Genomic DNA, 14,479 nt, shown 5'->3' with positions numbered 1-14,479 from the left:
AGTAGCTCAAATTCACCTGTTTTTAATAAAAGATACTAAAACATAATTTCCTTATCTAGTCAATGTCTGTATGAACTTGGTTTGGGAACCCACCGGGCCCACCAGGATCTGATCTCCTAAAGTCCTACTCAAACCCAGCACTGTCTTCAAAAAACGCTACTGGGGATCTCCAGACACATCATTTTGTTTCTATTTTTAAAGAACTGATAGCCTTTAAAATATTAGCTATAAAAACTGACATATGTTACAACTATGATTTAGTAAAATATCCAAACATTTACAATTATTTTTGCATTTACTTTTTAAAAAACTAAGTATATGATTGTCAATGATGACATATAATTACTGGGTATTCTCTTTAAAAGAGTCCATAAAATTGGCTATCACAACTCTCCCACAATTCCCCCCTTACATTATCTGTGCTATTTTGTGAAAATTCAGCTCTTAGAGAACCTGTATGTTAGGAAAATGAGCAAAAGAAATTAAGGGGGGAAAAACTACTAAAAGTTGGGGGTCAAAGTGCCTCACAATCAGACTGGCATAACTAGTTGTAGGAGACCCCATCCAAAAATAAGTATTTCTCTATACAGCCTAAAATGCTTTACTTGTTAAAAAGGTTTAACAAGCATTCTCTTTAAACACACACACACACACACACACACACACACACACAAACTTTTCATAGTACCAACAGAACTACAAGTCACTCCCACATAAGTGTGGTTTAAATTCTTCTTCCCAACATCTATACTAAAGGAATGGGACTTTGATTAACTGGGAAAAACCCTATTCATCAGTTCTAAGGCACATATATTTTTCATATTTTAGCATCTCAAATTAGGGTGCATCTTACAACCAATGGCTTCTTGAAAATAACTAGAAGCAGATTTTCTTTATGAGTGGCCCATAAAAGTATGGTGCATCTTACAACTGATGTAATTCAATACAACTCAGCATTTAATCTTACAAGTGTTAAAAAGTTAGACTGACCTGGTCAGAATAGACCTTGAGATATTAAAAGGCATTCTAAAAACATAAACACTAATAAAAAGTGGAAGAGGGAAGGACTTTCTAGTTCAAAATGTAGCCTGAGGGGAAACCCATTTTCCTTTCTCTCTGAGGCTCTCTGCTCCCCAAATCTGAAAATCAGTACTACTATAACTGATGTCCAGCCACTGCTAGGCTAGACAGGAGCCTTTCTCCATTTATTCATTTTAAAATGCAACAAAGTCACTTACAGACCCAGTCAGCAGGTTAGTAATAGAACATTTGTACACAAATCTCTATAAAAGACCAAATAACTCACAGAACTGCATAATTAACATTTGCATATCACTATATATAAATGATACTTCAATGAAGTTGATTTTTTTTAAGATTTTATTTTTAAGTGATCACTACAACCAACGTGGGGCTCGAACTCACTACCTGGAGATCAAGAGTCACGCTCCACCGACTGAGCCAGCCAGGCACCCCAATAAAGTTGATTTTTTCAAAAGACAAATAAGTGCAGTGAGAAAATATTAGATAAAAAACTGGCCTTAAAAAAAAAAACCTTCCTTAAGAAGGAATTCCTTCAGAAGGGATTTCATCCAGAAGAAAATGGGAAAGACTTCAGAAAGGGGGAAAAGCACATGTGCAGAAAACAGTAATAGTGGGAGATACGAATAAAGGAAATCTGAGGTAAATCCCACGGAAAGGACTTCATTTAATAGAAGACACTGGAAACTTCTAAGTAGAGAAGTGACAAAATGGGCTTCAAGATTAACCTAAGCATGGGGCGCCTGGGTGGCTCAGTCGTTAAGCGTCTGCCTTCGGCTCAGGTCATGATCCCAAGGTCCTGGGATCGCACCCCGCTGTGGGCTCCCTGCTCCACGGGAAGCCTGCTTCTCCCTCTCCCACTCCCCCCTGCTTGTGTTCCTGCTCTCGCTCTCTCTCTCTCTGTCAAATAAATAAGTAAAAATCTTTAAAAAAAAAAAAAAGGATTAACTTAAGCAGAACCACATAACACAGATAAAGGTGAAAGTGAAGGCAAGAAGATTGTAACATTAGCCCAGGTGCGATGAGAACCTGATTCAATTAGCAAAAAAAAAAAAAGGAAAAATCATCAAATATACAAATATATACACAATATATACTGTTGCATACAAATATATATAGAATCAAAAAAATTTAAAGAAAAAGAATTATGTGAAAACAAAGTTAACAGATTTGAAAACTCAATAAATAAATCTCTGGAGAAAATATTAAACACTAAAACTCACACAAGAAATAGAAAACCTATGCAGACCAACAGTTATTATATAAACTGAAATGGTATTCAAAGTCCTCTACAGAGGACTACAGAGAACAAACAAACAAATAAAGCCTGATTGTTGTTGTAGGTGAGGTCTGCCAAACTCTCAAGATAATTCCAGTCTAAAATGTCCCTAAGGGGGTGCCCGACTCTTAGTTTCAGCTCAGGTCTTGATCTCAGGGTCGTGGGATCAAGCCCTGTGTCAGCTCAGCGTGGAGTCGGCTTGAGATTCTCTCCCTCTCCCTGACCCTCCCCCCATGCTTGAGTGCCCTCCCTCTCAAATAAATAAATCTCTTTAAAAAATAAATAAAAATAAAATGCTCTTGAAAGAAAAAGGAAAGCTGCCCAATTCATTTTATGAGTCTATAACCTTCATACCAACATGTATCAAGACTTGTAGCCACATCACAGCCACAGGAATAAAGAGAAACAATACAATGACAGTAGAAGCAATAGATGTTGACTATAGATAAGATGTGACGGGATGGAGAAAGGTCTGGGTTTGGTATGACATCAGCAGAAATAAGGAACACCAGGGAAACGAGTCTGGTAAGGAAGAGTTCAGTCTGAACCAGAACTACCAGGTAGATGTACGTATAAAGCAAGTGGGAAAAACAGGGATTCGCGTGCGAGAATGAGATCTGAGAATTATTCAGACAGAAGGGTCTGAACAATAAAAATGCTAAGGGACTAGTGACATACAGAGAAGTGATCTGAAAAGTGAAACCTGGAGAACACATACTAAGCGGGAAGATCGGAAAGGGCCAAAGAGGAACGAAGTCAGTATGTCACAGAAGCCCTTTGTCCTACTCTTCATCCTTCAGAATGGTTCCAAAGTGACGTTTTTAAGGCCTTCCCCGACTGTCCTATCACCACCAGCACCAGGTCAGGTCCCCATTTTAAGTTCCTCTCATACTATGCGCTTCAATTATAATCAGTTACAGTTAGCCACAGAATCCCTTCTCCAGTCCACCTCTCCTCCACTAGACGTAAAGCTCCAGGAGGGCAAGGACAACGCCTGCTGCTGCCTCCGCTGCTCTGCAGGGTATGTTTGAATGCCACTAAGTATTCGGTGAGGGCACCTGGGTGGCTCAGATGGTTGGGGTCTGCCTTCGGCTCAGGTCATGATCCCGGGGTCCTGGGATCGAGTCCCGCATCGGGCTCCCTGCTCCTTGGGAGCCTGCTTCTCCCTCTGCTTCTCTCTCTCTCTCTCTCTCTCTCTCTCTCTCCCCCTCTGTTTCTCACGAATAAATGAATAAAATCTTTAAAAAAAAAAAGTATTCGGTGAATAAAATGGATACATGAAAAAAAGGCCAAGGAAAGGCATTTCAAGAATGCGAAGGTGATGTTAAATATCACAGAAAGCTCAAGGAGGTGATTTAGAAAAAGGGCTTAAATGTGTTATTTAGGTTACAGGTAACCCTTGTGAAGGTGAACAGCAGATAACAAGGGGTTAAGAAGTGAATGGATGGTCAGGAAGTAAATGCGGGAAAAGTAAACTACTCTTGGCAATCTTCAGAGATGAGACTATGGACGACTGAATTTTAATTTTACTTCAATTTTGCTCTACTTTACAATTTTTCTTTAATGAACATGTATTATTTTACAAGAAGACAACTTTTTTTAATGTTAATATGATTTGAAAAGGAAAAGCAGCAACATAACAGCTTGAGGGAGTAGCATGCTCAAGGGAAGGTTTTTGTAAATTGAAAAAATCTTATGCCCATTTATACTTTCAAGAACCCTAAAAGAGAGTAACTCCTACTCCATTAAGTAGGAGAGAGAGGAAAAAAAAAAAAAAGAAAAAAACAAGGTGTTAACTAGTAGGAAGGACAAAAAACATTCCACTAAAATGGAAGAAAAGCAGATGATAGAAGTAACCCAGTACATTCTGGAAGGAGCTCCCACTGAATGCCTCAAGCTTTTCAGTAAAGGGCATGGAGAAGTGAGAAAAAGTTTTAAATGAGTTCCACGAATACTGTGCGGGGGGACGGGGAGAACACCCGAAAACACGAGTGGGAATATTGGTTCTATGAAAGAGTATTCTAAATTTCAATCACCCTTTTGTAAACTCAACCCCTTTCTAGCTCAGAACTGCCCGTATTTTTGCTTTAAGTTCAAATATTTAAATAATTCTGGTTCACACTCTTTTTATTTCAACTGAAAACAGTGATAAGCATTAAGTTACATTCTACTGCAATTCAGAGTTGAACTCCCCTTAAGTAAATACGATAAAGGTGTTGTTTTCAACCCAAGCAACAAAACAGCGATCATTTCAAGTATGAGTAACTGCAAAGTGCCCCTAAACGTAAAACTGTTTGCGGAAAGAGGCTTTGTTGTTGTTTTCAAACTCATCTAAGTCTCACTCTGACAGTTCCTGAACAGCAGAGAAAACCCTGGGTTCAAATCCCAGCTCATTCATACAAGCTACTTAACCTCTTTGCGTTTCGGTTTCCTCGTCTAAAAAATGAACACAATAACCAGGGCTATCACAAGGATTAAATGACGTCACACAGGTGAATGTGCCAAGTTCGCACTGTGTACTCAAGAGAGTTTGGTAACCATTTTAAAGAGAAAAACTGCAGCACCCTGACCAAATTAAAACATTCGAGAGCATGAAAGAGTATACAAGTCACAAAACGCCAGACCCTTAACACATAGCACATTATTTTTCTTTCCTGACGCAAGCTATTTTTTTTTCCCTGCCAATCTTTCCACTAGGAGTCTGGAAAGAGGGAATAAAAAAAAGGTTACAGTCGATCCGGCAGAAAGTTTTCAGAAACTGAAGTGCAGAATCACAACAGACATGGCAGCGGAGGCCGCGCAGGACAACAGGTGAACCTCCGAGAAACCTGGCACCTTCCCGCGGGCAAGTTTTGAGGGAGGGCTCGCAGCTCCCCCTGGCTCTACCACCCCACGAAACAGACTTTTTTTTTTTTTCCTCCTTCGCAGCAGCGGAGAGAGACAAATCGCGAATATCAGCCTCGCAGCTCCTGGGCAAGAGAGGTGAGCTCCTTTCCCATTTAAGGATTCAAGGAGCGTCCTTGGAGGCGGCTTTCGCCCACACTGCCTCCCCCAACTCGGCCTGAAACCCGGGGGTGGGGAACAAAAGAGGGGTCGGGCGGTGGAGCCGCCGCGGGGGGCTGCAAGGAGCAGACGTCGGCGTCCGGGGTCTCCGGCGGGGCCCGGCCCGAGGTGGGGGCGCCGGGCGGTGGGGCCCAGCGGGCCGCGGCCTGACACAGCAGGGACGGCAGGGACCCCGCGAGGCGGCCTGGCCGACCCCCTCTCGGGCCTCCCGCGCGCGCCCGGCTGCCCCCGAAACTTCACCCCGCGCCCGCGCCGGCCTCCCCGCCGCCGCTGGCCTCTCCCGGCGCGCACACGCACTCACGGACGAGCCAACTCACCCGGACCCCGGGGAACTCATCGTCCAGCCCTCGGCGCGGAGCGGGGTGGGCGCGGCGAGCCGCCGGGGCGCGGCGGGGGCCCGACTCGGCCTCCGCCCTCGGCGTGCAGCGGCCCCGGCCCGGTCGCCCCTCGCGCGGCCGTGCGATCCTCGTCTCGCGCGGACGGACGCGCCGGAGTCCGAGCCTTCCTGCCCGCTCTCCCCGCCCTCCTCCCTCCTCCCTCCTCCCTCCTCCTTCGTTGAGCGCCAGCAGGCGGATTCCAATCTCGGCAGCCGCCGCCGCCGCCGCCGCCGCCACTCGCACGGGGTGGAGTGGGGGGGAGCGGCGCGGGCGCGGGGACTTGAGGGGGAGGGGCGGGCCTCCGTCGGATTCGGCGCCGCGCGCGCGCACTGGGAAGGCGCCCGCCCCGCCCCGGACACGAAAGGAGCCGAGCGCACGGCGGAAGCGCCCGAAGGGTCCGCGAGGCCCGGCGCCCCCTTGCCGGCTGCGGGCCCTCGTCCCCGGCAGCGGGGCGCCGGCTGCCGTTGGGGGGGTTTCTCCTCCGCGCTGCCCCACCGGCCCCTCCCCACCAAGCAGCCCTACCGCCGCCGCCGTGGCGGGGCCGGCTCGTCTCCGGCAGCCGCGTCCCACAGACGCCGCGCGCGGGACGCACACGACGGAGCGCGGTGAAGGGGCGCGGACACCGCGGGCGCGGGCTGGGCCCTCCTCCCGGATCCCTTCGCGTGGATCCTCTCTCCGACACGCTGTAATGCTCCCCGTGAGCGCCAGCACTCACACACCACGGCGAAGACTTGCCAGGTCGTGGTAGTGGTCGTGGCGAGAAAGAAAGGAAAGTGTAGCCACACTACATCCATTATCCACCCACCGCGCCCCGGCTTCTGGGTCTGGGCTCCGTGCCAGTGTGCCGAGGCCTAGGTAGGCCGGCGCAGGTGGGCGGGCTCCGGGGGAGCGGCGGGGGGACGAGGCATCGCCGCGTCGGCCCCGCAGCTCCGAGGCCCGGCCGCCCGGAGCCCTGTGACCTGCGAGCCCGTGAACTCCTCAGGCAGAAGAGGAGCGGCGGCGTTAACCCGGGCCAGCTGAAGTCAGCGGACTATAAATACTGTCCCGCCTCAACCTTGGCTCACTCTTGGGAACTCGCGTGCCCTCCGGAGTCTCGTTCCCGCTCTTTGGAAAATGCAAATAATTGTCACTACTTCTTTTCTAACATTAGCCCCCTCATTCTCTGAGGAAAATACTGTTAAACGTTTTCAGTGTCCTGTATGCGAAGAAAGAATATAGGTCCCCTTTTGACAACCAAATGTGACCTTAATCTCTTTCGTAAGTGTTGCAACAGTATGTATCGTGTTAAGTCTCTACAAAAGATAACTCTTTTTAAGGTCCTTTTATAAAATCACTTTTCCAGCTAAGTAAAAAGAAAGAGGGAAGAAAAAGAATGTGCCAGGCACTGGTATTTGTTTTTATACGCATTCTCCCTGAAGAGATGTTTAGATTCCAGAGTATTCCCTTTTAATCTTGTTTAAATGTCTAAATTCTTTTACATTCTTGTTTAAAGATTTTTTTTTCTTTTCTTCTCCTTTTACAAACCACGTTTGCCCTCGGTGCCTCAGATACCTTCTGTAATTCCAAGTTTTTTTCCAATTCTCTAATTTTTTTTAATGAACTCTTGAGCTGTCTCAGGTTTGAGAGTCAGGGGTTGTAGTATCTTGCTGTGCGGGGAGAATGTATGATAAGAGGAGTTTTCTTGCATCAACCACGAATTTCCTTGCATCGACTAAAACTCGTCACTTTTTCAAGTTTTCTACATTCCTGCTTTATTTTAGGGGAAAGGGTGGGCCTTTTGCTTAAGGAGATTCAGACCCAGGGCGCCTGGGTGGCTCAGTCGTTAAGCGTCTGCCTTCAGCTCAGGTCATGATCACGGAGTCCTGGGATCCAGTCCCACATCGGGCTCCCTGCTCTGCGGGGAGCCTGCTTCTCCCTCTCCCACTCCCCCTGCTTGTGTTCCCTCTCTCGCTCTCTCTCTCTGTCAAATAAATAAAATCTTAAAAAAAAAAAAAAAGATTCAGACTGATTGGCCAGAGAACTCACTGATGTATGCTGAGCAATGTGTCATGGCAGATGAAATCATGACAAGTGTGTTAATATACCCTCTGAAGTTTACTTCGATTTTTAGGCATATGAATCAGTCCATAAAATAGTCAAGAGTCTCAGGTTAAGACTTTAGTACATCAAATTTCTGAAACTTGCAAATCGGTGTTGCCTGGGTTTTGTTAATATGCCACTGTAATAATAACAAAATAGAGGCATCATATTTTAAGTCATGATATCTTTGCATCTCTTTGAAAGGATCTTCTTTTCAGGTCTTTGGGACTTGACTTGACATCCTTTTGTTCCCTTTAGATAAGCCCACCTAGTGACCAAACCTTCCCATTTTCACAGCAGGCACCCTACCTACCTACAACTGAGTAGGTCATGGTGTTCTCTCTGGTTCCTGGCATGTGTATGCATGCCAGCCTGTTTCTCCAGTTTGCCCACTAAATGAACAGAGCAGCCAGGAAGCCCAAGGAGACACCTGGACACGTATTGTCTGGCCCCCAAACTCAGGCAACACCTCAAGGTCCAAATTTAACATTCTTTAATGTGATGGCTTTCCTTTAAGAAGGTTAATAGAATGGCTGGACGTGGTGGCCTTTTTTCTCTGCACAGTTTGAGGTGTAGGCCCCAAGGGTGGTAGTTGCGTGCTCAAACCCCATAGCCTTAGTTTGGAATGTAAAATTACCCTTCTACAGTTCTCAGATCAGACACCTTCCCTGATCACCTGTCTTAAACTAGCACCCACGGCCAATTTTGTTTTCTTTATATCACTTTTTACTAATTGAAATTACCTTGTTTGCTTAGTTATTGGTTTATGGTCTGAGTTTCTCTGCTACCTGCCCGCCCCCAGAATGTAAACTCCATGAGAGCAAAGACCTTGTCCCTCTTGTTCTGAGCTGTTTCCTCAGAGCCTAGCTCCTGGCACAGAACAAGTACTCCTATCTGTTAAACACATGAGATAAGGATAGAATTTCCTCTAAGCCTTTCTGAACCTTGTCATCAAGACTTAGCTTTTGAGGGTGGCATGGACTATGTTGAAAAGGATAAGGGTGGGTCAGGGCAACTGGGATATACCATTTTCAGGGAAGGCAATAGTTCTTGATTGATCCAAGTTAATCTATCCGAAGTCATTTTCCTGTTGTAAAGATTTTGTGAGGCAAAGGCAGCACTAAGGCTCCGGATATGGAGGAAGTTAGAGCCCAGTAAGGAGGGACTAATGCAGGAATGCCCTTGCAGGGTGATACTTCCGGTTAGTTTAAAACCCAGCGTCAAATGGACAAAAGCATTGTAAGGCGTAAAGGAAACAGCTACACTTCTCAGCATGGACGCTAATATATTATTCTACTGGTTAATAATAACCTGTTATGGTTTAGGGGGAACAAGCCAAAACAGAAATTGTGTTTAAGAAAAAGGTAGGTTATCTAAAATCAATGCACAAAATAAAGTTCAAAAATCTAAATTTGTCCTTTTCTTTGTAATGGATTTCTTTTCTTTTTACCTTTCCTTCTATTTTTACTTCTCAATTACTTGCTCCTTTTCCCATTTCCATGTCTCTTTGCTTCAAAGCACTTGTTTACTGTGATTCAAAGATAGTTTACTGAAGCTCTCGTGGCGAAGTAGCCCCCACGTGCTCCTCCCTAGCCCATGGTTACTACAGTCCTCTCCCTGCTATCAGTACACCCCTTACAACAAAACCTAATCCTTTCCTGGCCTTGTGGCAGGAAGAGTCTCAGCTCCAGTCCCAAGCCGGAACCCAGCCTTCTGCTGCCTTTGCTACTTAACATGGGGAGCCCCAACCTTGGTCCCTTTCTTCGAACTGACTCACAGCCCTTTTCTTGTGCTTGAAGCCCTGGCCTGTTAACCTGTGTGGTACCTGATTTTTCTCTGCCTGTTCTCTGGACTCTGCTCTCTAGAGTCAGCCCTAGCCCTGCAATACACGCTGCTGTGCACTGTTACCCTTGGTGGCAACGCTCACTGACCTCTGGCTCTTTGTTCCTAGATTCTCTGCCCATATTCTATCCAACTGTCAGGCCTCCTTTCCCCATTACCTCAAGTTGGACATCCTGATACCTGCTGCTTTCCTGGACTACCACCTGTTGTTTACTCACGGCTCTCTGGCTATCAGGTACTGCCTAGAGGGCTGGAGTTCCTCCCACCGAACACCTGGATCTGGGGCCTCCCCATCCCAGCCCCCAGCAAATCTTTTCCTTCTCCATCCTTAGCAGTCCCCCACCCTGCCTTTCCCTTTCCTGAGAGCAGTGGGTTTATGACTTAGTATACTTTATTCGTTAACCAGAAAAAAGCAAAAAACAACTAAATATTTTTATGTATATATGTGTGTGTGTATTTGCTTTTATCAGGTTAATGAATAATCAAAGTATTAACAGATGTGTGTGTATCTGTGTACATGTAAAAACCCATATCTGATTCTACTTACTACTCCTCAACATTGATTCTACTCAAGGATTCCTTTGAGACTAGTAGCCCAGAAATCCCCGCATCTGGAGCTGAGTATGATAACCTTGTGAATGACTAGTAAAGGAAGACAAGGTGTCATGATAAACTTCAGACTGAGATAACTGGGGAAGTACAATCCTGGATCAGGAATGCTGAGTCATACTGTACCTACTGTATGTGGTCTACACGGTAATCCAGTTGTGTTCCCAGGTGTGGTGTGGTGCCACCAATGTGACCAGGCATACTAGTTTATCCACCACACATGTTGGTGCCTGTACTTGTGCTGGACACACAGTTCTAGAGGATAGAAGGTATCTTATTTTCACTCCACTGTATCACTAGGATCTAGCATACCACCTGGCACACCAGTAGGTGATCAGTAAATACCTATTGAATGAATGAATGAATGAATAACAAACGAACGAACAAACTAGGCATTTTATTGGACTCCTGTCCTCTAAAAGCTTAAAATCTAGTAAAAAATAAGACATGCAGATAATTCCTTCATTTGATATTTGCTTCTGAGTCAGGGTTAATTGCCCTTAAGATAGTTGATATTTCAGGTGCCTGGGTGGCTCAGTTGGTTGAGCGACTGCCTTCGGCTCAGGTCATGATCCTGGCGTCCCGGGATTGAGTCCTGCATTGGGCTCTCTGCTCAGCAGGGAGTCTGCTTCTCCCTCTGACCCTCTTCCCTCTCGTGCTCTCCATCTCTCATTCTCTCTCTCCCTCAAATAAATAAATAAAATCTTAAAAAAGAAAAAGATAGTTGATATTTCATTTTGTTCTCTATTGGTAGTTTGCCCTCACTCATTTATTTTATTTTTATCAACAAAGGCAGGGTTGTATCATTGACTTTAAATTCTAATAACTGTTTTTCAATAAATAAAACTTGGGTTCTAGAGTTCTGTATGCTCTTTAAAACAACTTCCTCACTTCTTTCATAGGGAATCATAATCATATAGATATTCAACCAAAAACCAACTCCTGTCAGTGTTTCTAAAATGTAGATTATTTTACATTTAGTGTCTTCCTCACTGTCTACCTGAATTATACTAGCTATCCTCCTAATTGGTCATTCCCTCTGTAACTGATCTTGCTCAGTTTTTCCAGATTTCTCTTTTTTCATTTTTTTTAAAGATTTTATTTGTTTATTTGAGAGAGAGTGTGTGTGAGCATGAGCAGGAAGGCAGGAACAGAGGGAGAGGGAGAAGCAGACTCCCCACTAAGCAGGGAACCCGACACGGGGCTCGATCCCACAACCCCAAGACCATGACGCTTACCAACTGAGCCACCCAGGCACCCCCCACCCCCCAGATTTCTCTTAATGAAACACTACCGTGATCAAAATCTGGGAGCCACTAATGTATGGTAACATTCTGTTAGACTGGTCTCTCTGATTCCTGCAAAATAGGTCACATTCATTCTTTTGATGCCATTCTCCCGCCTGCAATGCCCAAGTACCACCTCTTGCAGGAAGTCCTCTTCGACTGCTCCATTCTAAATTCCTTAGGCTTTTCTCTCTACATCATTGACTTTTTTGCATAGTTTAACTGTTGCTATAGCTTTCTCCTAAATAAGATTTCCTATCTTTATTCACTTACATGTGAATAGGGGCTTCCCAGCCTGCCAGCCTGGGGAAGGATAGTTAAGGAGTATCAGAATATACAAGGTCTCAAAATCGCAGCCCCAGGGCACCTGGGTGGCTCAGTTGGTTAGGCCGACTGCCTTCGGCTCAGGTCATGATCCTGGAGTCCCGGGATCGAGTCCCACATCGGGCTTCCTGCTCGGCGGGGAGTCTGCTTCTCCCTCTGACCCTCTTCCCTCTCGTGCTTTCTATCTCTCATTCTCTCTCTCTCTCTCAAATAAATAAATAAAATCTTAAAAAAAAAAAAAATCGCAGCTCCAGGCTGGGGCCTACCATTGTAATTATCAGAATCCTTGCCTCTGCTAACCATTTGTTTTCAGGGTCCAACCAGAGTTGGGGATGGTTACAAACTCCTCAGTGCATCCACTGTGCTGCTGTCCCTCAAGGTCAAACAGGGCATTCCTCCCTCCTTTCTGCGCTCCCTGCCCTGGTTCTTAACACAGTTGCTGTAGTCACTGCCCTGAGCACCAGGGTGGTTACATCGCAGGACTCCAAAGACAATATCTGAGTCCTGCTCTGTGTGAAAGGTACTCCCTGGAGCTCTGCAGCACAGTACCTCCACGTGGCCCTACTGAACACCAGAAAAGTACCATTCCAACTGCAGGCAGGGAGACTTATCCCTGGCTTGCTTCAAGAATCTGCTTTTTAGGGCCCCTGGGTGGCTCAGTCGTTAGGCGTCTGCCTTCAGCTCAGGTCATGATCACAGTGTCCTGGGGTTGAGCCCCGCAGCAGGCCCCCTGCTTGTGTTCCCTCTCTTGCTGTTTCTCTCTGTGAAAGAAAGAAAGAAGGAAAGGAAAGGAAAGAAAAGAAAGAAAGAAAGAAGAAAGAAAGAAAGAAAGAAAGAAAGAAAGAAAGAAAGAAAGAAAGAAAGAAAGAAAGAAAGAAGGAAAGAAAAAAAGAAAGAAAGAAAGAAAGAAAGAAAGAAAGAAAAAGGAAAGAATCTGCTTTTTTATTGTTTAACATTATATACCTTATATAATGTTAATATATAATATATATATGTAACATATATGTGTAACATTTTATTGTATAACATTATGTACCTTGTACCTTTCAGGGCATTTGAGGAAAATGAAAGTGGCAGGATGCATATTTGTCAGAATTAAGTCAATTAGAATCCCATGTAAGATGTGTAATTAATCAAAATTTTTATTTATTTGATCAAGGTAGATGTTCTGAATAACAAAAGTCCTTTCATTGTCATACTTAAAATAATACACCATTCTAATTATATTTTAACCACACACACACCATATTTCATCAAAACTAAGATGTTATTGATTAAAAGAAATGTCATTATTTCATGTATAACTAGGAAAGAAAAACATTGCCAATTAAACTGATCCATTATCCATTGTAAGACATGCGAATTTCAAAGATGATAAAATGTCCAAAAATGTGCATTTAAGAACTGATGAAATACGTGTTTTAATGCATCTAAAAGGCAAAACAACACCATCCAGGCCAATAGTTTGAAATGTTGAGTTTCTAGGTTTTTGACATATAATCTTATCTGTTTGTTATGCACAATCCTCGAATAGCCACACTATGAATGTTAACCACAAAAGCAGAAACAGTACAGTTCAACTGCATATAAACATGTAAAACAAACAAAAGTGAATAACTTAGGATTCAGTCACAAAGTTTAGAAGAAACACTAGCATCAAGTCACATGCATGGATTCTATTACAAGTAAAATATTAACTTTTTGACAGCTGCTTATACTGAAAACATGCAATGACCAGAAGAATTGCAAACGTGGTTATTACCCAGGTTTTTGTCTTTGGAAAAGTCAAACTAAGCAATCAGAAAAACCTCAGCAGTGCAGTGGAATGACTTTACATCTATCCCGGAAGCTGAACAATAGTGCTTGTTGCTTATGGGGCCGTCAGGAAAAGCCAGCTGTGGATTTCTTTCTAGTACAATTAATTGCTTCCGCTGTATATAAAATTGAAAGAATTGGGTGCTTTAGTGCGGAAAAAGGATATCCTGCTACACTGCTCCTATTTCCTCACAAAGGCTATTAGCGAGCCTTTTGCCATTAATTCACATGCATTGGATTATCCTGTGATGAAAGACCAAAAGGCTTTTCATTTTTATAGTCTCTTATCTCCTATTTTTTTGGCACCGCTCTGGAGGTACCTGCTCTTCTCCCAAGACTGGTTAATTGCTAGGATGTCAGAAGGTAGCTAATGACCGACTTCCTTTTCAGAGACTAATTGTGAGCCCATCTCCATATTTTTTCTTGGAGTGGCCTTTCTCATTGCTGAGAAGTATTCTGAGCTACGTCATTATTTGAAATGACAGATGCAGCATTCTAGTGCCAAGATTCAATCCCTGCCCATCATACACTTTGAGACCAGCAAGTAACCCTTTTATAAATCATCTGTGTAGACCTGTACCGTCCAATACAATAGTCACTTGCTATGTGTGACTATGTAAATTTTAAATTAGTTAAAAGTAAATAAAATTCATGGGGCATCTGGGTGGCTCAGTTTTTAAGTGTCTGCCTTCGGCTCATGTCAAGATCTCAGGGTCCTGGGATCGAGCCCCATGTTGGGCTCCCTGCTCAGCGGGAAGCCTGCT

At 44.4% G+C, this 14,479-nt stretch overlaps 1 protein-coding gene across 6 annotated transcripts in view; it reads right to left on the bottom strand.

Annotated features, from left to right (window-relative positions):
- BMPR1A (bone morphogenetic protein receptor type 1A) overlaps nt 1-7,639 on the bottom strand; it is a 135,900-nt gene extending 128,261 nt beyond the window's left edge. For 2 of the 6 annotated variants that reach the window (XM_027586675.2, XM_027586724.2), the window contains exon 1: nt 6,566-7,639. The gene's annotated coding sequence lies outside the window, so the exon portion shown is untranslated. Of the gene's footprint in view, nt 1-5,700; nt 5,830-6,565 lie in introns of those variants that run through there. The other 4 variants (XM_027586667.1, XM_027586697.1, XM_027586719.1 and 1 more) reach the window with 3 other exon arrangements.
- Between the last annotated feature and the right edge of the window lie 6,840 nt (nt 7,640-14,479).

Source organism: Zalophus californianus, chromosome 15 (assembly GCF_009762305.2).
Source record: "Zalophus californianus isolate mZalCal1 chromosome 15, mZalCal1.pri.v2, whole genome shotgun sequence".
NCBI lineage: Eukaryota > Metazoa > Chordata > Mammalia > Carnivora > Otariidae > Zalophus > Zalophus californianus.
Note: the sequence above shows the minus strand (reverse complement) of the source record. Positions and strands in the feature narration are given on the sequence as shown.